The sequence below is a fragment of the Bombus pascuorum genome, chromosome 6 (assembly GCF_905332965.1).
Source record: "Bombus pascuorum chromosome 6, iyBomPasc1.1, whole genome shotgun sequence".
NCBI classification, from domain to species: Eukaryota; Metazoa; Arthropoda; class Insecta; order Hymenoptera; family Apidae; genus Bombus; species Bombus pascuorum.
Window position 1 is genome coordinate 992,554 of NC_083493.1, and position 27,549 is coordinate 1,020,102.

At 39.4% G+C, this 27,549-nt stretch overlaps 1 long non-coding RNA gene across 1 annotated transcript in view; it reads left to right on the forward strand.

Moving 5' to 3' along the window:
• The first annotated feature begins 2,852 nt into the window (after positions 1 to 2,852).
• The window catches only part of LOC132908351 (uncharacterized), a 235,262-nt gene continuing 210,565 nt past the window's right edge, over positions 2,853 to 27,549 (forward strand). Inside the window, exon 1 of the long non-coding RNA XR_009658352.1 lies at positions 2,853 to 2,863. This is a non-coding gene — a long non-coding RNA (uncharacterized LOC132908351). The remainder of the gene's footprint in view (positions 2,864 to 27,549) is intronic.

A 27,549-nucleotide genomic window follows, 5' to 3' on the forward strand; every position in this document is an offset into this window, starting at 1 on the left:
GGCCTGATTCCATGATCTCGATTGTGGATTCCCTTGTCGTCTTAACAACTACTTCCTTTACCTGCATAAAGCTATTCATAAAAGTCACTGGCACGCTTCGACATCGATATATAAGAGAGTTGTTCCGTCAACCGTAAAGCAATATTATTCTGCGGTCATTGCCGCGAAATCAAAACTTAATGTCAGACTTATGCACGCTTTCTGATTATTATTCACTTGTTACTACTACGGTTTCATTGGTTCCAGAAATTATTCATCAAATTTCCCATGAACTGGGTAACGATGCATCGTTGTGACTTACGATACCGATGAAATGGCTTATTCGCTGATAAATGAAATTATTATTAGTTACAAATCGATTATCAGACTAATCCAATTAAAGATATGAATAATCTTTTACAAGTTTTAAGGGTAGCAAAAATATAAAAAATTTTGCCATTTTATGTTGTATAACGGTAATAAATTATTAATTGAAACGGATTATTCACTCAGATATCCACTACCAGGCCAAACACTTCCTCAAGCAAGTTTTCGATATTTCCCGCGACACTCCGCGGTGCTTTGCTGTATCGCCACCGTGTCAAAGGTCAGTTAGTAGAAAAAAATACATTACGTTTCAGAGATCAAAGCAATCTGACAGTTCACTTGACGCTAATTATACATTCACCGCATCAGCATGGCGCCCATTGTGGCTAACCATTCCGTGTCAATCATTGCCATGTATTGTCGATTCGTTTGTACACTAATTAAAGGTGAATCCTAGTCGCTCGAGATTCGCTTTGATAGCTGGTATTGTTGCAGAAAGCTTCTTACGTATTAACCATAAATAATCATAGAGAACACGTTCACGAGGAACTCTGACATTTTCGGTGAAACGTGGTAAGCGACTGTCTTTGCGATGAACCAACAGAGAAAGACGCTCGAGAGTAAATGCTTACTACAACCGTCAGCATCTACTAAATGAAGACGCCTCAGCGTTTGAACTTTTCTGTTGAATGCCCTTCCTTTTTATTTTTGCCCACATTACTGAGAACATTAGGGTTTAGGTTTGCTATTGGGTAAGCTAAACTTTACTTTGTCAGATTATTTTGGAGATTTTCTTCTTTCGTTGTAACGAGAGTACATCATTTTAAACATAAAGAAAACTTTATTTTATTGTTACATTTTGTTTTAATTGTGACTTCTAGTTAGTTTATACGTATCCATGATTAATAAAGTTCGCTGAACAAAATAGCAATTCGAGACAAAGAACTAGTGAACTTTTTTGAAAAATTTGATACGAGATAAAAATTTGTTTTAGATTGCTCGTGGAATGCAATGATGGGATTAAAATTAAAGCTCTAAAGTTAAAATATACCCGCTTTTTACAAGCTAAGCAACGCAGCACCAATGTGCTTGGGGAGCTTATTTAAAGCTTTGTTTACTGACTTCAAAATGATTGCAAAGGGGGAATCGAGCGCACGCTTATGGCGTATGCACTGTAAATTATTGTACTTAAATTTGAAACTTCTATAACTGTTACTCCATTAACTCTCAACGGTTTTCCCTAAGTTCAACCTGTAAGTTATGAAGTCCTTACATGGTACTTAACACTTCATTTACCACACACTGGTGCAAAGTTGTGTATAAGAGATACAGCATAACCACCCAATATACACTTTAACAACCTAATTTTGTCAATGAATATCAACCCTATTAATAAATTTTATATAAAGTCAGACAAAATTTTACGTATTAATGTATCTTTTCAAATCTTCTTCCTTGTACTTTCTATCTTAAACGATACATTCGCACGATTATTAAATTAAAAAGCACTTAAAGTTCATATAATTAGAAACGCATGAGAGGATCCAAAAATCCAAACACGAATCCACTTATAATCCTATATATTTTCACTTGTGGAAAAATCAATAAACCTTTCAATCATAATGGTGATTTAACGATGAAATCTGGGAAAGCTGATTTGAGCATACTGTTTCGACGGACCATTTCGAAAAGACCACCGGTGATACACCCTGTGGGGTTCGGCGAGCATGTTGGGTGCCTCATAAAATGCAAATGTTGTTAGCATTCCCTTATATTCGCTTATACTTTGCAATCCTCGCGATATATGCACACCCATACGTATATACGTTCCACGTTTGATATTCAAACGCTGAGATTTACGAGCGAATGAAAAATACATATAACGTTCTACGTTGACGCTTCGTCCATGTCGGCATCGATCCGCCATCTTTTCGTACGAATAATTTCAAATTTGCAATTGCTATCCATGTGCCCTGGCGTGCACGTATGTTTATGAAACAGAGTAACATTGTTCGCGCGACGACTAAACGATCGACAAGGCAATGCTCCCTACCATTTATCGTTTCGTATCGATTCCACATCGACGTTCTTCACGGGAAATTTAACGATGACGCTGATTTATTTGTCATTCCTATATTATGTCTTGTTATAGCGGAGGTAATGAAATTCGTTGAAAACACATCTAACGTTCTAATTATCGCTTTATACCGTCGCCTCTAGAGAATCACAACAGGCAAAAAGGAGTTTGGCATTCGGTTCGGTTTACGAGCGAGTTGCAGTTACGAGGTCGTATAGATGATCCGCGGCTTTTTATTAAATTCTGTTCCGACAGGACTGCACGCTACATGGCATTTTTAACAGCGTCGAGATGATAAAACCATGATCCATCGCGAATGATTCATTCCACCAAGCTTGGATGCCGACTTAATTCGATTTTCTGCGTGTATAACGAGACTGGTATCTATAACAAAAATAGCGAAAATGGGAAAATTTTGATGAGATTATATCGCTCTAACCGGATGCTTCCGACTTTATTCCGAGTTTATCTGAAAGCAACGTCTGAGAATCATGAGATCATTAGTATTCTCTATCTTCTATGTAGTATAGAAGATGCATAAAGTTTATGTATCGTAACGCAACGTATTCCCTATTGTTCCATGTAATTTCCTCTGAAACGACTGAAGCTTTTAACAATGGATTAAAAAGTTTCGTTCATAAGTAAACACTATAGAAAATTGTCTGAATAACTATTGTTTTTCATGCGTCGTTAGTGATTATCTTTGTTCTTAAATATAATCATAATAGAATTTATCTACCTCTTTTATCCGCCCTTAAAATAAAAATTGAAAATTCAAAATTCATGCCTTAGCAAAATTCCCTCACTAATGTATAAATCGTGGAAAGAGATTACATAAGATGGAATTTAAAATTCCGCTTCCATGCCCTGTTATTTTCCATGTTCATCGTCGATGCAATGCGCCGCCAAACCTCGTTCGAAATTCAAACAATGCTAACAAAGTCCAAGCGAGAAATGTTAATGGGGATTCGAACACCAATTTCCAATTTCCGACTGACTGTGATTGGAAAAGAAGAAGGCAGCAACTTCCAATTTGGATTCATCCAAAGTTGCGAAACGATGGTACGTCCGTGTTCGCTCCGAATTATCTCGTTATCTACGCGAAATGTTGCAGAACTATCTCATCGAGCGAACTTTCTCAATCGTTAAACAAAAGCGTGGAGAACGATTCGATTTTCCGACCATTGCATGGTACCCGACGAAACAAAACGATAAACGACGCATCTACAATTCAGGACAAAGATTATACCTTTTTACAGTGTAAACAGACGTTCAACAGGTGTTCGCGCGTCCATCTGCCGTTTCGATGAAATAAACAGACAATTTTCTTTACGGAAAATTGTGTGGCTCGCGGTTGCAAAGAAATTAACCAATGGTAAAACAAATGTTGCATTGAACTACACAACGGAATTCTAAGTTTACAAAATTCGACTATTTGAAAAATACGATTTTTGTTGGAATGTCTGATTTATTTCTTATCATGATTTACATAATTCAATTTATACCGAATATCATTATCCAAATCTTATCTAAAAGGCAAACATTTCAGGCCATCTTCTAAATCCATGAAATTCTCGAATACAAGCCTGAAACCTCTTCACTGATTGAATTTCCTCCTATTACGAAACTGTGGTCACAGACGTTCGAAAATTACCCAAAGAAGGAGAAACGCCGACAGAGACGCTCGGCATCTGCTACCGGCGCGATCACGTAGCAACAGAGAACGCGTGGAACAACGATACGGGCAAACGCCACCCGACCACCGGCATCTCGATATTAACATTCAAAGTATAGCAGGCGCGAGATGAACACCACTACCATAGGAAGCAAAATCGAAACCACCTCCCGATTCCTCATTCCTCGATGCCCTGCGTTACCAGAAATCGAACTTATGACAGCGGCCCGTTTGTTTATGATAGAACCAGTGATAGATTCATTATTACTCGCGAATCTGATATGCTATGTATGTTAGATGACCGTATAATAGAGAAAACGGGAAAGGCTACTCAGTATGCATTGCGGTATTCTGGACGGGGGTAATATCGAGACCCTGGTATATATTTCCGGTGCATGCACATATTCCCACCAACACGCTCGTCTGATTCTCCCGCTATACGCGTGTACACAAGAATTTACCCTCTATGCGTCGGACCACTGATGCTACCTGTATACGAAATGCAATATACCTAACTGGCGCTTTCGATTTTGCGCGTTGTCTACCGGCGACAACTTGCACAGCCAACCAATCAGCTAACTATGCAAGAGAAACATTGGCAAGTGTAATTTAGCGTCCGAACTGATGTTTATGGATGTATCGCGATTCGCAGCATTGGCCAGATTAGCCATCGACAAAAACGAAAGATATTGGTTGGCTGTTTGGTTTGAACATTCCAGGATAGGACGATGAATGTGCATATGGATTAATTTCTTGCTTGATAACAGACTGATGAAGCGGTTGAATAGGCGGTCGAGGGTCCAGAGCTATCAAGATTGCTTTCGTTGAATATGAATAAAGGACAGCAGTAGAAATAATGGACTAGAGAGAACGTTTAATGTTGATCGCGACACCGTAATCTCAGAGAAAGATGATAAATTATAGTGTGGTAAGATTGAATACGCGTATCGGTCAATGTATATATTTTATTATTCTCTTGAGTATAATCAAGAGATGGAATACAATGAATCAGAAATGAATAACAAACTGGAACCCGTAAGAACCCATGACCAATACAAACCTCGTACAATGTGTCATAGAGTCACATTATTCGTGTAATTTATTTACTTTTCCCTCGTATACTTTCTTTTACCGCGAACATCCTATCACCTATAAATCACGCGTTTAACACGATCTACCTCACGAGCTAGTTGAAGCAAGTGGAAACTTTGCTGGTATACGAGAGCGCAATCGGGTTCACCAGTCGGAATCGGCATTATCATACGCGAATGGGGAATCGATAAAATTTAAAAGTCGATACGCGTGACGTCGGTGCTGCGAACAGGAGCGGTCGCGATCGATCGTAGCGCGGGTATGCATTTTTCAAATGTTCGGACTACCGCGATGCGGTACATGAAACTAGAAACACATTGCAGTAAACGTGGCACATATAGATCATCGATGAAACGAGGTAATACCTATGCGCTGCCTCGTAATTCGCCAAGCGAGCATTTCACGAATCCTCGCAACTTCGATAATGCGTTGTGAACCTCAGAATTTTATCTACGTTGCGTACATTTTGTAAAGATTAACATTTCCATTGGATCTAATTCTGTTGTCTCGTGGAATATTTTCATATATCTTTGCTTGCGCACGGTTATAATGAGATGTTTCCTAAGAGACGTTCTTTTATAACCTCAATTTTTTCATCTTCGTCTGTAAATCTAACCCTTTGTCCTTGAGAATACAATTTTCACGATTCTATTTGTTTCTATGTGATTTGCTTTAAATCCAGAATAAGGTATAAGGACATTATTAAAAATGAATTCATGAAATATAATAAAAATAGATTTGGAATTCCTTTGTATTTTTAAACGTTTCTTCCGCGCATCCACCAATTTTGTTTTTTTAATATTACAGCGAAATGCTTTTCTACTGTATCCAACAATTACACGAGAAACCATAAAACTCATAAGAAAAGAGAGCGCGGTTAAATGAAAAACTGATGGGCTTTGTATTCCGTCACGCGGCGCATTTTTCTTCATAGGGGTTGCGTTACGAAGATAAAATGATTTATAAGTGAGATGAGGGTGTGTCGTTTCTTACCCCATATGTTGGGATCAAGACGTACGACGATGTAATCTCAACGATCCGCTTAATCTTAATGTTTGTCCCGAAATTACTTCTCGGTTGTGTTAATGTTCAAAATGGAAATTGAACAGAAAAGAAAAAAAGGAAAACGTTCACCGCCAAATCTGTGTTTATGCTTGGTACACCAAACAACAAAGCTAGAGATTCAGCTCGTCATACTGTAAAAACACGGATCGCGTGCATAGAGAACTTTTCAGTTTCGAATAAAGTGGCAGAATTATTGGATTGCACGAACTGATCGCATTGGGATCCAATCAAAACGCGGATATGCTAACAACGTTGCATATTACGCGTTCAATTTATCGGCTAGCGATGCGGCTCGATTTAAACTGGAACCTTACATTCCACGCGCTGCTGATTTCACGAAATAATATTTCTCATTGGCGGGACAAAAAATGCCAATAGTATATAAAGAGTGTTCCAGTTTAGTTTTTCCGCGCGATTTTCCCTTTAACCGCTGATTATTAGAGAAAACGTTTCTTGATTGAAATTCATTTTCCATTTCGCGCAAAAAACATCACCGAGACGTTAGTATAATTCTTAATTTATCCCCGTCCCACAGACGCCTAGATCAGTCCCTAAATCTTACCATACACTAAGGATAGTAGGACAGTAGGAACTGTGGCAAATAACGGAATGTCTCTCGCTTACTGTAACAACACTCCAAAAGCTCACTCGCGAAACAGGAGCGAAAAAACAAATCCCCATATATCCACGAGGATACATCCTCCAAATACCGTTCTAGCAGCGCCATCCGAATTCGTTGGTCCTTATCGGCCATATTTCGCAAATCATAACGGCTGCTTGCATAGGGACCGACAACAATCAACGGCAAATCCGGCCGGGTCGTTCGGCTAAATCCGCGGCCAATACCACGATACACCCCTTAGAGGGACGATGGTGGGTCGGATGAGACAGGCAGATTACCTAATCACGGCTAACCCGTAAAGCAATCAAATTCTCCGCGGTATCGCAGTCAATGTGTTAGTCCTGACGTCAGTGTAAGGGATGGCCAGCAGGGCCGTACCGTAGGGTGAACGTAGGGGGGGGGGGCAAACCCTCGTGAGAGCCAGAGACGAAGGGAGAAACGGAGGGACTGACGCGGTACAGCCTCGTAGGCTGTTAAATTCGATTTAAACCATTAATGTGGTATTGTCCATGTAATGACCGTGCGGCACGGCCTTCCCTTTCATAGCTTCACCTCTCCGCTCTGCTGACTGCTTCTTTTCCAGAAATTGCAGCCGCCGCTGAGTTAACACGGCATCCAAAATCTGCTGAATACACCCTCCATCTTCCCATTCTTCTCCCGACTGGGGAGAATTCAGGAATTCGATACGCATGATAGGGATACAATGTTTGTTGATTCATTAAGATTTATGATAGAAGAAAATACGGCGAGTAAGAATCGCGTTGACATCAGGGGTAAAGTCACGTACGAATGATCTTTCGTATAATTTTACAAAGATATGTTCTGAATAGGAATTTTATACTTTTAATAAGAATTACGTATTTACTGTTTCGTATACAATAGAAATTAATGTAAAATTAGGTGGTGCAAATAAATCATTGATAAGTCTGAGAGACATATCAGGAAATAAAGAATTATTAAAGACCGTTTTTAGACGAAAATTGCTTACGAATTTCGTAATACTTCTTTAATAATACGACGTCAGCCTCCTTTCACATGAATGACCCGACCCAGCCCTTTAATCCCGATGTAAGAACGATAACACACAAGCACACGCGTTTCGTAGAAGTGCACTCGATCGTAATCATAATGTTCTAACTCTATGTTTGCCGTAGCGATTGTAGCCCAAACATTATTTCTTCCTTCCTTGCTTAAGCGTTGTTCTAATCATCGATCATACCAGCGTAAACTTTAAAAAACGGCACGACGATTCAATGGAAACGATAGTCACCTCTAATCGACCATTTATCATCCTCGAAGTGAAACTGCTCCATTTCCGTACTCCTTCCACCTGAACGAGGATTCTAGCAATATTCTCGTATTAATGTTAATACGGAGACAATTAGAAGCAAAGTTCTTAGAATTACGTGCTCGTGTAATGGAAAATCACTATCGTATGAAAAGTATTTGCTAATTTTCATTTTAAACAGATTGATGAAATAAACTTGAAAACGTGATTTTGATAAATATACGTATCTGTGCATTATATACATACAATCATATGCATAAACCAATAGTGTAACATATCGATATACCTAATTAATTAAATTAATGATAGCAGTATGAAATATATCTCTTAATGTAATTGGAAAATTACATTATATTACTGTATCAAATAAAATGTACGTTTCATTAATAACTATGTCTGTACGAATCATTTCGACGGAAAATTACCAAATTTGTGATAAAACAAACAAGATGCTTTTGTACAGAAGTAAAGAGATCTCTATATTTTTATCTATCTTGAACATAGAGATACAGTTTCTTTAATATACGAGAATAAAAGTGTATTGATAAAATCTGATTAATGGCAAAGAAAGAAATATACGAATATAATTAATATAAGGATAATTTAATAATGAAAACATTTACAACTTGAGCATATGTTCTTTCTTCAATTATGATATATCACGTTTCGCAAATCACATATTCTGCTCATCAACGTGCAGATATTAACTGTGGATATGGCACAGGTTAAATGCTTTCATACGTGATGCATAAATAATGGCCAGAGCGATTAATAACACAACCGTTAACTCTATGATCCTGGTTAATAAGAGATAAACGTCGATGGAACGATAATACGAGTCGAATTTACTCGACGCATGCCTCTTTGATTAATTCCCGCTGTTCGCGTCTCGTCGAAACAATATTTGTACAATATAGCTATAATGCTTAAGCATCTTTTTGTGGATAAACTATAACAAATAGACAATGACATATACTTTTAAAAATTGGGACTATTAATTTGTAACACTAAAAATCTTATGGAAAGATATAAGAAACGAGGCATAATACGGAAAGAAATTATTTCTTATAATAGAACAATAAATCAAAGATAAATATTGTTCAATAATGACTTTGTTTTCCAAAAAATAAAATTTTCAAATAACCTTGGGTGCGTGATCGTTTAGTAAAAATGCCATTCGTAAAAACACGACTCAGAGAAACATCACAAATCATTTTTTTACGAGGGATCATCCCCGGCTCGATTGTGTCGTGGATTTATACCCACCTTACTCCTATTATACATTTATAAACCATTCCAAAAAATCTGCATTCAAATATTTTCCGACAAAATAAATCAAATGACGCAGTATCTACCAATTATCTTTTCGCGTACATCCCTAAAATTCGGTTAATTATAAATCTCCCTTCATATTCTTTTTCATTTTCCTTTTAATTATACATATATATATATATATATATGTGTGACAATATCTACGCTAATGTCAGGAGATAAAGTTGCCAAACGTTGTCCCTTGACATAGAGGACAACACAGAATTCATTAGTCACAAGCACCATAACGTGTGACGCGTTGGTTTATGATGTCGCGAATAAATCGTCTACGTTGAGTGGGGTTGGACAGCGAGGTCATTCTTAACTGTACGTGACCGCTTTCCAAGATGCTCGGCTATCCTGTTGTAAAGAGCCACGTAAGAACGATCGCAAGGAGACTGTCCGTCGTATATTTTCGTCCACCACGCTATCTGCGTCGGCGTCCATTGAAAATTCATCGTTTTATCGCAGCGAACACTTTATCGGCACCCCGTTTATCGTCATCCACCGACATCCTTGCGCGAAGGTGGAAAAAAAACGCGTCAGTCAGGTCTGAAGTCAAGTTTTTGACGAAGACTAGATAAGCCATCGCGTCGGTTTAAACGTAAGGAAAGTTGTATCAGAGTTGGATGGAATTATTCTAGCGAGCCCGGTCGAGGATTAATTTTTGATCTATGGTAGAAACGCATCGAAAGTTTAAGTAAATTTTTTGCAACGCTTAAAGAGATAATTTTTGTAGCGATAAATTAGGTTCATAACGTAGCCAGGCGATGCTCGTTTATTCAACGCGATGTTTGAATTTAATTTTCTCGAAAATGAATCCTTAGAAAAAACAAACTTGTTTCAGATTATTGCTCCGTGTTCTTTTTTTATCCTCTGTAATAAAAATTATGAAATTATAATAGTTAATCGTTACGTACCTTGAAATTTTCTCGATTCTATCTTGATTCTTTAAGTTCTCTGCTATTTCTGTGGAAAATAATTCAATAACTCCGAAGAGGTGAAAGACGACAGAAAGAAAGGTTCGAACGTATGGTTGGAAATTGGAAAAGCTAATTTAATTCTCGTTCGTTTAAATTCTATTTTAAAAACTCGTATAAGTTTCGGGTTAAAGCAAGTATGAAAAATTTATCAAGCTGTCGCAGTTACGCGACAACATATCGAATATCAGATATTTGTCACTACGGTTCCTATCTATGTATAATACGATTTTTTATCTAACGGCTGTAACAATAGCTACCATTAGTCGACTGTGTCAAAATTAAAAACCAAACCAAAATGGCTAAATAAGGTATTTTAATTTTAAATACGCCTTTAATTTGGTATAAATAGGATAGTATTTCTGCTTTTAGAAAAACGGAAGTATACGTATGTATATTTTATGATTGACGTAACTGTATCAGTTCCACAAAAATTAACGAAATTCGTTTCCTTGTAGCACAACATGTAAAATGATTTATAACATAGCCCTAATTATAAATACTTTTGCGTACCATTTTGAATATCAAAATCGGATATACATATAAAAATGTAAAATCTTTTAACTAATAGCGCTACCTAAAAGAAAGAGAAAGAGTAAATCTAAGATGAAAGCTAAACATTCTTCCATTATATCATCTCGGCATCCTACAGCCCCATCTGCATTCCTTCTTTACTTTACTGTTTCCGCAGTCCGTGCCAGAGCCAAGGGGTTCACATATTGGCCAACCTTTCCCCGACTAACGTTATCTCATTCGGTATGCAACGTATCAGGTGGTGGATAAAGAAAACGACGATGATATCCAGGGTAGGAAACGGTGTGGAGTCAGCCGCAGCTATTCGGTAGCGCGGTTAGCCTAAATATTAACGAAGCTCCTCGGAAATGGCAATCAGGTGGTACGCGGGTCGGCACGTGCAGGTCCGTGTGGACCTTTCTGCCAAGCGCGTTCGCATGATACGGACATATACAGGCGAGGTTAAAGCATGAGAGCGAGCATGAATGCGAGTGCAGGCTGGTAGAGAGCAGAGGCACGTGGTGTGGCACGGATGCACGCAGCGTGCACGCGTGACACACACGGTGCACCGGCGTTCGGTGTCACGCGTGCGTAATGAATCCGGTAGATGCGCCGGATGCGTTCGAGATCGTATCGTGAGGATCGAACACGCGTGTGTGAGCATGTATACGATACGATCCGGGATCCTCAGTTTGCCGGCTGCTTCCTCTTCGGCCACGCCCTCTTGCGGCCCATTGTGACCCGTTGAAAACGACGCATTTCGTAATTGCGCAGCCAGTTTATGCGCGCCAAGAGGAGAACGTGTCGACACGAGAGTGCCGTTGCAACGTGTACAATTGTGCGTACATGCGTGATGCAGGTGGATAAACAGGTAGCTAACTGAGAAATCCAAGAAAAGAGAGATCCGCTTTGAACCGAGGTTCCATTACCTATGGAACAGGCTACACTGAATAATTACCCCATATCATTGATGATATTTCATTTCTCTTTCTCCTGTTCGCCCGCTCTTCCCTCTCGTCAACAGTTGTATAGACTTCTCGTATGCGTATTTGACTAGATCGAACTAGATCGAAATTGAATCTATCGTCCCGTGATATAACCTATTTGTTAACATAATTCAACTAATGCACTGCTATTAAGCCGATTCGACGAACACGCGCGGGTAAAAGCCCGTTTGTGATCGGGGATTGACGAAGGATTTACAGGCCAGGTGTGATTCTACTCTGAAGTGTTCGCATTAGCTTCATCCAATGAAAGAGAAAGAGAGAGAGAGAAAGAGAGAGAGAGAGAGGGAGAGAGACACTGAATCTTCATAAAATTTGATTTAAATAGAGTCCAATTCTTTGAAGAATTAACCTTTTTGTGTTTGCACATGGCTGAAGGGAAAATTTGTGGCATCCATTTGCGACAGCACGTGCGTTTAGAAAAGAAAATGTTATTTCGTATTACATATTTCTTAAATTCATATCGAGAACATTCTCCCATATTCCCTTTGTCCTACATATTTTCCCGTCTAGATAATCTCCAATCATTTTGGAATCTGTCTGAACTTCCTTATCTTTAAACACACATCTTGCATGTACTACGCCTTCCAATGATCTCTTACTTTCCATCATTCCGGCCAGATATTTCTGTAAAAATACAGGTTCCTTTGCATCAATCTCATCCACCGTGTACACGATTTTTTCTCTTCGTCCCGAAACGATCGGCATACATCGCCTTTCGAGACATCTTGATGCGCTCATAGGTAGATAGATGGAAAGGCAAGCTTTCCGCGTCTCTGCGTGTTCTGTCATATCCTATTAAGCCGAGAAAGCAATCCCGGGTGAGCGGAATGCATCACAGATCACCGGGGCATGTATCGAGCCGTAGGGCCGAGTAGCGTTTCGCAGAGCGGCCCGGAACCATTTTGTCCAATAACTGGAGGTGCATTAATGCAGCCTAGTGAGAAGATAACGGCCGGTACATCGGCACGCCGTTATCGATCCGATCGGCCAATGCGAGAAGTTAATAGCGAACATGGGAGAGAGCCTACACGGTCCCTCTGTCAGTAGACCCAACGGTGCCGTATTTTAAAGGGAGGTGGATACGGGTAGAGGACGAACTGGTGGCCAGGGGGCATCTAGGCGAACGGTTGCTGGAGAATGTTAATCGCGTGTTGGAGAACACTGTGGACACGTTATACTATGCCGCGCTTCACGATCTACGGATCGCAATGGTGCAGAACACAGCCGTGTTGCGATCCCTATCTTCCCGTGAGGATCGCGTACGCGTCCTATCGCCGCGTTATCGGTACAATTATCCTGCGGGACGGCCACTGTGCTGCAACCAATGCTTTCCACCGTTCTTTGCCCAGGGGAAGTAGGATTATTGGCGCGATGAGAGGTAGCTGAGAATTAGCAAGGAAATTTCTTTGAAACTATTTTACCATGTTGTTTGCAGTTGATAACGAAAATAATTTCGAATAAAATGGCTGTCACATTTAATTAAGTGGGAATTATACCTTTTTGTGGTAAAAATAATATTTATCGTCGCCCCATTTATCATATCATAAAAACAATAATACTTTGATAATCAGACAACTGACTCCCATAACAAATCGTTCTATCAAAAAATTCCTTGAAAAGTTAGGATAGATCCGCTTTAAAATTTGCAGTGCCCTCTCTCTAAAAAGAAACGAACAGCGCCGCCTAATGAATAATGTTATTTGTTTACAAAGAACGGAAGAAACTTGCAGTCACGCAAATGTAATTGCATGGATAGCGGTGGTTGCAGTAGTGGTGGTAATTTTTTTTTCTATTTCAATGGTTAGTGGTCTACAAATGTCCAACGAACGGAAGGTCGTTCCACTTTTGGAGCGAATACTCTTGCTTCTACCCTCTTTTTTCCGAGCCCCACGTCCAGCCACGAAAATTAATGTTTGCGCTGGCCGGCCAATTTGAATCGGGACGGTACAGCGACCGAAAAAACGCCATGACTGTCGATGACCCGAGCGTAATTTTCAATTTCGAATGCTACGAAATCGAGGACGATTCAGATTTAATCGGAGATAGCCGTAGCGAGCAATTTATAACTACATTCCTTTACTATTGCCAACAGTGGTCTGTTTGTGAGAACCGGTACAACGTGTTAATGGCAGAAAATATTCTACACCGGTTAATCGAAGAATAATCGGTTTATATCCGAATTGACGACTCGTTTGCTGAACGTAAAGGGCAGGAAAAACGTTGATACGAATATTCGTTTGATTATTGTAATCGTGTTTTAAACGAATTTACTTTAACAAGTAGCTTTTCTATCGTTGCGAATATAAAACGATCATAGGTTTGTGAGTTAAGTTTTATAAAAATTATGTTACACTTTCCATAACTAATTGTTTCATCTGCATATAATCTTTTAATCATACTATACAGTATGATCTTCATAAAACAAAATCTGTGCGAAAAGAAATAACGAACATACGAACAACGAATACTCAATTTGCTCGGAAGCCCCGCAATTAGTTATACACGCCATATCCACATATTTTCAATGATTACGACAATTTAATTGGTGAGCTACAATCAAACTGGCCACAAATCAACTTCATAAACGACATCGTGATGCAAGAACTTACATTATTTGTCGGTTCGCTATCCGCGACCAGTGTGGACGCGATAAACCAGCATCGATGTCCAACAGATTGTAACAAACGCGGCGCGAATGCGCGCATCAAGGCCTATAAACGACGTTGCATTATGCCGGAAAATTTTCGGTGAAAGCGGAACGCCGTACCGCGTTGGCACGGTGAAATAGGAGCGGGAGGCCAGATACACAGGGAACTGGTTCGAAAGCTTGTAACGATCCACGCGGAATCCGAATCTCTCGGTCGCGTTATCCGCATTCGAACAAAACACCACACTTCGCGGCCGGACAATTCAAGAATGCAAATCGATAATCGAATGAAAAGCGCAACACGCCGTGCTATCGAGTCCACGTCGATTTTCCGGCTACAACGGCGCACGTTGGACAAAGGACCACTAATATTCTCGAGGGCACGATGAAATGCACGCACGGAGACGCGATCGAATAATGAAAGATTCACGAGCGACCGCTCGAAACACCCGACGATTAAATGTATCAACGCTGCCAACCGCTGCGCGTGAAATCGCGCAACGTAGAAATGTCCTGAAAATTATGCACGCTGCACCCTCCACTGCGAATTGACTATTGTCTGGAAGCGAGCTTTGTGTACGTGTAGGTATCGCTGTTAGTAGCGCGTTGTTTAAAAAATTCATTTTTATCGCTCGATCCGACTGCTTTTCTGGTGAAACCAGTTCGATGGGTTTTGATTTTTTATGAAGGTTGAAACTTTTGTGCGAATTTTATTGAAACAACCACAAGAGAGGTTTATCGTTATTGTGGAAAAACTCCGTTGATTTTCAAGTTAAAGAGAGAAAAATGAGATTAAGGTTTAACGAAATAAGGAGTAACGAAGTTTTGCTTTTCCGAATTCCAGCTTTATAGACGTGGTTATTCATATTTATGTTTTGTATCTATCAAAGAAATTATCTTGGACGGAGTCAAAATGGTAAATTCAAAAATACAAATGTTTTTTTCTTAATTTTTTTTTTTAATTTAAAAACCTTTAAAATTCTTCTTATTTTTAGGAACCGTATCATAATAACCTAAATTTCAAAACTATTTTTCTGCGAGATAATTTTAACAATAAATGCACCATACAGACAACGACAATACTATAAAATCAAATCATATCGATATAAACGAAATAAGGCCAAACTTTATATACAGATGATATCATGAAAAAATCTGTCAAAGTTATAATTTGACGTGGACTAATTACGATAAATTATACAAGCCATCGATCGTCATCTTCCGACAGGAATAGAAAGATCGATGGATTGCGAGGCGCGGCATAATTCGCAATTAATCGGCGCGCGTCGGCGAATTGATCGTAAAATATCGGCCGCCATTCGTTCGCCGATAGAGTGATTTACGAACCGAGAAATCGCGCAGAAAGGAAAAACGAGGATCGTGCATTATGCCGTGCGGCGAAACCAGTTCAGCACACGACGTCGTACCTATATACGCGCGAATACATGCACATAGCGCGGCGAAAATTCGTCGACAAATTCGTTCCCTTCCCCTCTGTTTTTTCGTTACGCGCCGCCTCGGTATTTATTGTTTTAATTTACCGTGACTGTGTTTAATTATGGAGAGTTCATTTTGACCGGCGCGGCGTCAGCGTGCGGCCAGACCGCTTAAGCAGACGTTTTTGTGTTTACGCTTCACAGAGGTGAAACGTTGTTCCGTGAATCGTTTATGGATACGAACAATGCTCTCGCTACGACGCTGTAACTACGCTTTCGAAGGACCGTTCCGCTAGTGTATTACGTTATTTTTTATCGCGCAGCCACGCAATCGTGTACGCTACCAAAGTGGACCGCAAATACTCGGTTTATTTTTGGTCGATCTTTTACCGTTGGAAAGTCAATCTTGACCTTCGATCCCCTGGCTACGTTTGGATACATCGACCGCCATTTCAATTATCAGATCTCAATTGCGTACTTAAACTTCGTGATTATTATAATTATTTCGTGATTAACACTCCACCGATTGTGTTCAACACACTGATCAGCTTCAGTGAACAAATCCTGAAACAGAAGTTCGTAGAAATTAAGAACGCGCATTCTATTTTAGACGAAAATACAGACATCAGCTCTGCTGTGCGCACCTCTGTTCCTTTCTTTTTGTTTCGCGCTCGTCAGTGACCAGCATCTAAAATCGGCGAGGGATGTTCATTAGCGACAAGTCGTGACAACGTGCCAAGGAATTGTCGGTCTTTGTTCTGTGTACGGATTTCCCTAGTGCGCACCAGTGGTTTATCATCGTCACCAAGAGAAGCAAAAGAAGGACAAGAGAATTCCAAGAGGGAATCGAAAGCGAAGAGATGTCAGAGGAGACTCGAGCACAGCTGTGTACGCTCTAAAAATATGCGACGAACAATATCGAGTTGTCGCGAACTCCAATGCCGGGGATATTCGCTTCGATAAAGCACGACAAATGAAACGCAATACGATTTTATGAGGTGTATATCTCGAAATAGGATCGCCTAGAATGCGCTAGGAAAGTACGATCAGGCTTGGAAGTGAATTTTTGACAGTGAAACTATTGGCAGCATATTTTGCTATCTCGGAGGTATACCAGACTAACTCAAGTATTCGACGAATATTGGCCAAGTACTATCCTTCTTTTTATATCAAGCAATAGAGATGAAATTGCACACGTGAAAGTTTTGAACGGTACGAAACAAGACCAAACACGTTGAAAAAATTATGTAATCCTTATATAAATGGTAACGATAATAATTATTGCTTACTTAACGGCTAGTTAACAGACATTTTTTAATATTTTTGACCAATAATTGTCTCAGAATCCATTGAAAATAGAAAACGCGCAAAGTCGAAACAAACATGTATAATTACTTTTACGGAGTCAAAGAGGAACTTGAATTATTTATTACAGCTTGCGTATATGTATCGACAGAATAGCCAGAAAAGAGGCATAATTAAGTGAAATGAAATGAACTCGACAGAATGAAATTGAAGAAAAACAACTCGTCAGCTCTTTAAAATAGTCATTTAGACGGGAATCCTGGCCGAAAAGAACGGACAAAGGCCTCATTTAGATGTAAATTCCAAGCGAAGTACCTAACGTCGCCGTCATTAACCAACCCACGAATCGAACGTTAACCGCGAAGAAGATTTTTCATTCCGACCAACGAATTTCGGTAAAAACTTCGTTTGCGATCACGGCCTCGAGTTTCTGTGTCAACACTCTCGAAGAAAGAACGAGCGTAGATGGTAAGGATGGTATCGAGAGCAAGAATGGTGAAGATGAAACAGATACAAGAAAAAGCGGAGTAAGAAGGAAAAGAGAAGGAGTGGAAGATTCGGGAGAAACAGACAGAAGACGCATATAGCGCAACGTAACGGCAAAGGGAAAGGAAGGGAACGGAAGGGACGGGACCAAAATAGCGTTGGACATTTCGTTAAGTTGCCTCTCTGCAGCTAACCGAGTCGCGAAATAAAGGGAGCCACGACGGAGGAGAAGAGCGGCGTTTATCCATCGTGTTCCTTGCTTGGTTCTACCTCGAAAAGCGTTTCAATTACAAAATCCTGCGAAATCACCCGGCGACTCTCGCCAGCTGCTCGCCCACCCGTTATATTTGTTGTACCTCGCTCTAGCCACCATTCTGCGCTCTCTTTCGCCCTCTTTCATTCTCTTCTCTCCTTCCATCCACCGTTCCCCTTTCACCTCTGCTCTTTCACCGCTAGCACACACAGTTGGCTAGACGTGGTAACCTCTGCTGCTCGAAACGGAGATGAGAGACAAAGAGGGAGAGCGAAGCAAAAAAGACACGTCCATTGTTTGAACAAACCAGAGTAAACACCAGTTGTTCGACAAAATCGAACTGCCAAGGTCCGCGAATCGCAGACAGATACTCCGATATTCATGTCGCGCTTTCCATTCCCCATCTCGCTAACCTCTCGCCGATAATTAACCTTTCGCCCTTGGGATTTGGACCCAGCCCACTGGAAATCCACGAAGAACACCCCGGAATGTTGGACTTTGTATTCTCTTCCGATTCGGATTCATTAACTCTTCGCCGATGGAATGTTTCATTCATGGTTTCTTTTTTTTTTTTTTTTTTTTTTTTAATGACGATCGTAACAAGTAAAATCATCTTCTCCTTTCTGTTTTCGTTATGTCAAGAAATATTTCTGTACTCTCACGAAGCTATAAGATACTTTACGCATGAAACATTGAATCTTTTTTTTTTTGGATAGAGGAAGCTTGTTATCGTTAGAACTTACTTTCGCATTTTTATATGTTGAGTATGCATGCTTGTAGGTTGAATAGGAAATAAGAAGTAGGATGAAACGACGAGTGGAGATTAAGAATTTTCGAAAAACAGGAACATTAGTTTCTCGTTAAGCAGATTATTTTAATCGTCGTGTTTTATTTAACTAATTAAACGCATCGACATTTATTTAAATCTTATTACGCTGAAACGATAATATAAAGAGATCTCTGAAAAGCTATTACAAATAAAACAATGCGTTAATAGAAACGATAAAATATGATAAAGTAAAGAGAACGAAGAAAGGCAATTTTGCGAAAAGGCGTTGATCACATCAATTTCCCTGGTGTAATTGTATTAAACGCTTAATCTTAACGAATCATCGTGACTTACATCGTGGACGTTTCCGGATCTTCTAGATGAAAGCGGAGCTGTTATGAAGCTAGCCGAATAAAGGGCTGCGATATTGTTCTATTGTACGTTTAAATTGCGAGTTCTGGTTTAAGCCCGTAAAGAATGATACCTCGCTCTCTCCGTAATTTTGGTGAGAAAGTTAGGCGAAACATCCGGTATATTATAAGATTCGTTATTTCCTTGCCATTAAGCACGAGTAATTCTAATTGTACGAAACGCTCTGCTATCAGACTACGTTTAAATCTGGAAACGGGAGAACGAAACGTTCTTGACTAACAATAAGATGAAAGATCGTTAACGTCCAGGACGAATTGATATTTCGTACGAATCTTCTAAAAATAAGCAGAACGTACGAGAGGACGTGTAAGGTTGTGATTGGTTGCTGTTAGAGATGGTGTGGGGCATCCTGACGCGAGGTCGGATAACAATGGCCACATCCGTGTATGCGTTTCCGGTCGATGGCCACCTTCCGGTTGTGAATTACGCGGGTGAATAAATAGAGTGGGGATCGTGGCTATTTCAGCCGAGGAGAATATTACAACTGCGAGTGCAGGACTTCATATAGACCGACTAATGAAATTGAAATGAACGGTAAAGGAAGGATTACGTTCGTCCGCGGTGACGAACGACCTGTGACTGTGCACTTGGTTATACGGCCGCGTTCGAGCGCATATAGTTGCTCTAAATGCAACATTAACGAACAATTTTCTAAATAATTCCTTACCATTAATATTAATAATGTATTCCAGTGAGTTCCGAACATATGAATTTTAAGACCAAATTTAAGATAATGTCATAGTGTTATATAACAAGACGTTTAGTAAATTTATTAAATAGCTTTCTGTAACGTGATAAAATAAAAAGTTGCTTTTTCTCTTGTTCGTTATTCTTGTCATTTTTATATTCTTTTTTCCTGTGATAATTAACGTGAAAAGTAAATGTGCAAGTAAAGAACAAAAGAAACATTTAAATGTGTTATGGAATAAAATGGATTTTAGTGGTACGATCTTTGTTGCAACATTTTTAAATTCTCCTGAAATAAGTGAATTCTTATCGACCTCGGTAATTGATTACCGTTCCTCACGGGATGTTGTATAGAAGTAGCTCAGATGGGTAGTTCCGATCTGCAAGGAAATCTAGATTAATCGCAGCTATAAAATTTCAAATTTAATAAAATATTAAAACGTAGTAAAAGCATGTACTTCCACGCATTCTAAATTATTTCTTCAATATATATTAAATTAATCAATTCGAAAGAATCGTGAAACGCTAAAATATTATTCTCGTGTGTATGCTCTTTCTTCCTTCCTTGTTTGTGTTTGCTCTTTCCTTGTTTAAAGATTAAGAATGAGTGACAACGACTTATCGTTTGTATTATAAAGCGAAGACCAGTGTCATGAAATAAAGAAGAAAAAGAAAAAAATCAAGGCCACTTTTGAAACGCTAGGTTTAACGCTGACGTTCAAACGATGATCCTAGTGACATGCTAAACGACGTTGTACGAATGCAACCGTGGTCCGTAAATATTCCATACGAAGAGCAGCTGCTGGTGCAGGACCTACACTACCTTAGGGAGAACTTATAAAGGTGCCGCCGCGAAAGGAGGCCGATATACTGTTGAATTAATTTCCATAGTGAAGTACTCGGATTAATTAGAAGTCGTCGCCGTCCGCCAACGTGGACAAGCATGGATAATTATTCTAATGAGCCCGCCGCTGTTTGTATTTACCGTGTCGATGGCGCATTCAAAGGATCGCCACAACCACAACCCTCTATGTATACTTGGAAAATGCGCTCGAGATCTCTACACCCTAGCGGCGACCTATCATGTGTGTATACACATTTGTTGAAACATCGACGATAATTCCGTTCGAAGAAATGAGTATCGATCAAGGAAAATAATTCAAACAATTTTCTTAATTGTTCATATCAAAATCGGTTTTCTTGAAATTTTTATTTTTGTTTTGCATTTTTTTACCAGGTTTTATTCACGAAGTGTTTGTTACAATAATTTAAAGGAAAGATTGCGAATGAATTTTCGTTTTACTAAAGTCATGTGTTGAAGTGACGAACGATTGAATTACGATGTTTATAAATATTCGCAATTCGAACAAACGTTTCATTGCTTACCATTAGTACTGATAGAAACTACGTTTAAATGAAATTGAAATGTAAAAGTGCAAAAATCTGGGAAATAGACAGTAACTTCTTCTCGCTTCTTTTCAGAAATATCTTTCGTTATTCATAGCCAATGAACCGTAACGGCAACACGCGGTGTCGACAAGATCAGCATATCCGACTTCGAACTAGGACACAGAACGATGATGCAAAGTCCGTGGCTTGTTTCCGACTACATTTGGCTTACCTACAGAGGATTAGCTTCGGTCAGGGAAACCCTTGTTCGTGGTTTCTCTGCATCCCCATCTCGACTACATTCCGCCACAGAGTCTCGAGGAAACATGATCGAATCGATCGTGCGCTTCTGCAGTCCTTCGTTCCCATAAATATGCATTTTATTTCCTGCGTCCTTAATATTTAGTTTGATTTAACGACATACTACAAAATGACGATCTTTTTAATACATTTTGTAGGAAAGCAACATTTAATGATATTACAAATGTAAAGAAGGTTCAGGATAGATTTTTTGTATTGTTATCGGACATTATATAGAGAGCTGATCTCTGTTATATGGAAGTTTTTCTTCGCGTTGGAATGTTAAAGGGAAAACTTCAATTGATTTAGTTAGGAAACGAATCTCAAGAGGATGAAGAGAAGGTGGGTTTATTTCGCAACTGGCTCGAAGTTAAGGAAATAGACTTCGGGATAAAGTTAGCTGTAAGATTTTTTACAATATATCAAAAATTCCGTTTCCGTTAAAATGCATGTAAACATGTATTTTAAATCTAATCTTTGCTTGTATGGACATTAAATACTGTTGGAAATGTATATTATTTACATTTCCTTCAGTTAATTAAATTTTCTCCGCGCGAATTATTCGAATGTTATTAACAACTGACAACAACGAAAATGAATGAATACGATCTCGGTGAGAAAAGTATATGTATCTGAATATACGTAATTTGAAATAACGTACACCGTGGAAAATGCTTACCGTGCGTGGCGTAATTAACCGAGATTCTTAACCACGACATCGACGACAATAATTCCAGTTACCTGTTACGCCTTTACGCGAGTTTAACATGCTCTCAGACTAATTAGTTTCACGGTCGCATAGCAAGCACGGTCTTTGTCTTCGTTAATTATGCAACCTCGATAATATTACAAAAGCTTGCACCTTGTACGTGACAAATCATCGAAGCTGTCCAACTTAACAATAAACGAAGAAAGAAGATGTAAAATGGAAAGCTTGTTTTTTATTTATGCTCTGCTAATTACATATCGTTCGTGAAACGAATTCTAGTTGTCGCTGTCGTATCCAAAGTTGAATAATTGATTCACAAATGGCAATTTTTCGACCAAAATTTTTGCGACCCTTTAATTCCGCTGTTGCGTGTACAAATTATCAATCGCAAGCTCGGTTAAGACTTTTCAAGAGTCTACTGCCACTGCCTACGATCGTTTTAAAAGCAATATCAGAAATCATTGTGAAGCAAAGCACCGATTGGAAAGCAGACGCAGCAAACTACCGAATTTCGATTACCGCGTAACCGAGGTGAATTCGATTTGCGAACAACCGAGGAGTCGCCGTCTCGCATGGCTTTCAGCCTCCAACAATTTACACGCATTTCTTCCTTCTGTGTGGACGGTAAGCACAGACGGTGACTGCATCGGTACATATCCACCTCCCGTTAAACCGAAGAGAAGTAGGGTGGTTCGAGGGTGCAAACAGGGAAACGAGGAAAGAAGAGGACGGACTTTAATTCGCATTTTCGGATTTCCAATATCGTAAAGCGGTGAAGGAAGACGCGACACCGGGTAATGCCTGACGTTCGATAAGGGTGAATCCTCCAGCGAAGGAAGAGACCGGGCCAGGAGGAGGATGTGAAGGACCAAACTCGAAAGGCGTTATTTCGTGACTGCTGCTTGGTCTCCCTGAGTATTATCATATTTATAAGTTAGCCTGACTCCTCGGAAATACGAAAAAAAAAAAAAAAAAAGAAGGGGAAACACGTCACGGACCCGATGAGAGGATAGGATCTATGTAAAGTGTCCAGCTTTGTGAGATCGAGTAGTTTTGCATCTATGCGTTTATGTTATTGCCACTTAGAGATTCTAGCTTATAGGAGAAATATGTATTAATTCCCTTATTATTTTTCGGTACCATTTTTCTAGAGAAAAAGTTTGAATCTTTTATGCGTGTTTAGGATATAATTTTGATATATAACTATTATCTCTTCTTTAAATGTGGATATTTTAGTACAATCAATGTTGTGGGTTAAATTGATTTTGCAGATAATTTTACGTACATCTTAATGTTTATCGAGTTCATTAAGAGGATTCTGTGTTATTATTGAAACTGCAGATCATGCAGATAAAATTCAATTTGTATAATTATTAATGACAACCTTGAAAAAATTCGAAACAAATCAGCCGTTTGATTTTACAAAATAAAACAGGAATTTTACGTGTCTTGATAAGTTACAGAAGTATTCGAATTCATTAATAATATAAAAGGAATTATGATATTATATCAGAGAAAGTTGTAAAAACATAGCAAATAGAAAGATAAAGACATTAAATATTGTAGTTAAAATAATCTTTAAACAAAAATTCAGTGGTGTTTTTTATCGCTTAACCATTTTATTAAAAATAAAAACTAACTTTGTTCCAATTTAACGACACGCGACAGATTTCTAAACGATCGTCGTTAAGGAAAGTTCTTTTGCCATAAAAGAGGGGTAAGGGGCAAGATAAACACGCTACCATCGAGGGTGGCCTTGTACGTTAAGGGTGAGTGTTTCAATGAGAAGGGATAGATCCCTTCTAACTATATCTATAAGATTCGTGATGCGAATATCTGTACGCCCCTAGCGGAAGATTAATCAAAAGATAATTTTTGTTAATACTGGAAGAGTCTGGCACCACGTGTGAATTATGTTCCTGGATTATTTAATCCCATGGCCAAAAAAGAAAAAAAATATGAATCGGTGCTTATTTTCGAATAAAAAAAGAGCTCAATTTCGAAGGAAAGAAAACGTGCTACGCGACTGTGTTATGGCAGCGATTCGGAGGATGTTTTACGACACGGCTCGTAAAAAAGAAAGTTTTCATCGCTTGCAAATTGAAAGAAGAATGACTGAAACGATTGAACCGCGACGAGAATTAATTTTTTTAGAGTTTGAGAAAAATTATGTCATAAAACGATAACGAACCTTGACACCGAAATTTTATAAGGCTATTCACAAAGCTAATTAATTGTGCTTTATCTAGAACGAGGCACTTGAGTTTTTTCGATTATAGCGAAAGATTTTATATTTCCTTCATTTACATCCAACATCTGTTTTATTTTATATGCATATGTACGTCTGTTAAAACCAAATTTCACGTACACGTTATCTAAATTCATGACATAACAAAAGCTTCCGTTCCTCGTCTAATCATGACTGAAATTCAACACGTAGCTCGTTGTTCCCCTGTTCCGCTGGAAGACCAAAGAATCGTCGAATTTTGTGATTTTCACTCGTGGCACGAAGTCCAACGTCCGCCAGACTCGTAACGAGAGGGCAATCTCTTTCAAGTAGAAGACCATCGAACTGTCCGTCGCCGAAAAGATCGCGCGCCGTAAAAAGAGGGGGATGGGAGCAACGGTCTCTAACTTTCTAACCGAATTGTTAACTCGGCAGCAAGCAGCATCGTACTGACAGACAGAAGCAAACTTATCGGTTAACTCGACGGCAAGAGAGAAAGAAAAAGGAGAAGGGGCAATGGGAGAAGAGAACCGAGGGAACGGAAGCAAAAGATAAGGGAGAGTAAAAGAAAAAGAGGAGAGCAGAAAGAAAGAAAAAAAATACAGAAGGTGGAGGAAGCACGACGAGAAGTCTGATTTAGTAAACACGATTTGAATATCTGATTGCAGCCATGTACCTTTAAAGCTTGTATCTGTCTCTACGGTATTCCGCGGCTACTTGGTGTAACTTGCCTTAATCCCAAGCTTTTCCCTGCTTTTTCTCGTTCGTTCGTTCAATCTTTCGCTGGTCTGTTTTCGATCGTCCGATCGACTCTTTCTATCGTGAAAAATGCGTGGAACGAGAAAAGGCGGTATGTTCAATGGTTCGTACACCGTGCTTGGGAACTCGAAATTATTTAAATTTTATAACGCAATAGCGAAGTTTATAATCCTGCCTTGTGCCGTACTCGTATTTCCATAAGAATTTAATAACACCGCAACGCAACGCCAATTAATATACTTTTTTGCCCTCTTAGAAACGGCTATTGCAGCGAGGCGGCAACCTTCAAAGGAAAGTCTCGTTCCATGGTCTTTCTCCTTCTGTTTTCCATCATCAACGCCGCCAGTTTTCCACTACCTTTGCCCGAAAACCCCGTTCCAACTGTTACGACGTAATAAGAATTATATCCTCTGGCCGGTATAATATCTCGCGATCTGTACTTCGACTTTCACGGATTGGAAGAAACGTTAGATTGTGTCGACTGGCTCAGCATCGCCACAGAGGAACGACAACGACAACGACGACAACGACGACGAAGACGGCGGCGGGATTCGAGACAAAAGAGGCGGACTGGAGATGGCGTGTAATTAATAAATCCACCGGCATCAATGGTTTTCTTGTAAGCGGCTTTCGAGACGCGAATTATAAACGTCACGCCCCGTTCTTGTAATTGCTTTAACCGTGTGCCCTTTGTCTCGATAAATTTCATTTCGCCGTCCTAATGTTTGTCAACCGTTATACTTTACCTCCGTCGCGCCGTCGTTACTGCTACCGCTACTTTTTGTTTCATCATGATCCCTCGTAATTTAATTCCCGCTACGTAGTAGCTTTTCATAAATTAAAAACGTACCGCTGACGGTTTCCAATTGGTCGAAAAAATTAATCCCCGCTTTTGCCGATAGGTATTTTTAGATGAAAAAATATCGTTCCTCGATCGCGTCGCCATAAATGGTGCGACTTTCTCGAATAAATTTTAAAATTATAATCAATCGAATTTAGCTCGTATTTCTCGGCTCTTTAATTAGGAACAAAGATACGCGACGTGTTTCCCTTAATTTCTCTCTACACATCAACTCGATCTTTAAAATATTAAAAGCTTGCTGTAAAATAATAAAATTTTGGGCGAGAAACAAATAACGTGTTTAATGTTTACGCTTTCGGCAACACCCTCGAAGCTCATCGATTCATAAAACGAACTCGATAGGCGGGCGGTTCGTGTTTGCGCGGCATCTACATATTTTAATTGGTCAACCTGTATAGAGCCATGTAATCGGAACCCTCAAAGAGACTTCATGAAATTTCAATGTAACGACATTAAATACATGGGTACGATTCAAAGGACTCGAACTGCAAACATCGGCCGGGTCCGGATGGAACTGTAAATAATATTCGAGCACCCGGGGACACAAGTTTTCTCTCTCGTTTGAACATAACTCTTCAAGAAGGTGAATGACGACCGGAGAACACTTGCGTCCTTTCACAGAGCCAATAAATTGCTGCACCACTTGGAGACTGGATTCGAAGATTCCCCACAGACCTTTTGCTCAATTCGACTCATCTTGTGGCGAACTAACGGGACCAGACTTTGTCTTACGAGGAGAGGGATTAGAGCCACAGATTTTTAAATGGAATAGAGTGTCGACTCTTAAAAAAAAGAAGTAAGAGGAGAACTGAGAGAGACTGATAATTTACAATAGCATGCCTACTTTTTAATTCTCGAACAGTTTTTATTGTGAATAAACTACTTCATTGAAATTGCTAACAATGAACGTCGTTTGTTGTTAACACGCCGTTTTCGAATGATCTAAACAGTCGAAAGTGTACAGAGTAAATATAGTATAGAATGAATAATAGAGAAACGAATAGAAGAAAATACAAAGGAAGGAAGCGAGGAAGTTGGGCGCGGAGACTGGAGGAATTATAATTTTACGAGTGATTACCTCTGTGAAAATATTCAGCAGTTTTGTTAACAGACTTTACTGAGGTTTCTGGAAATTTATTTTAAATTGGATGTACTTTGTGGACGAAGAAACTGTAATGCTGCCGTCATGGTGTTTTACATCGTCGCAATTTCGCGATACAATCTTCTACGCTGTTATTGGACCACGATGGCAGTGTTTAATTATTTGCCGACTGTTATCATTGAAATTTTACTTTGACGACGGATAATAATCAGAAATAAATTTTTATTTCAAGCAGAGCGTAATTTTAAGG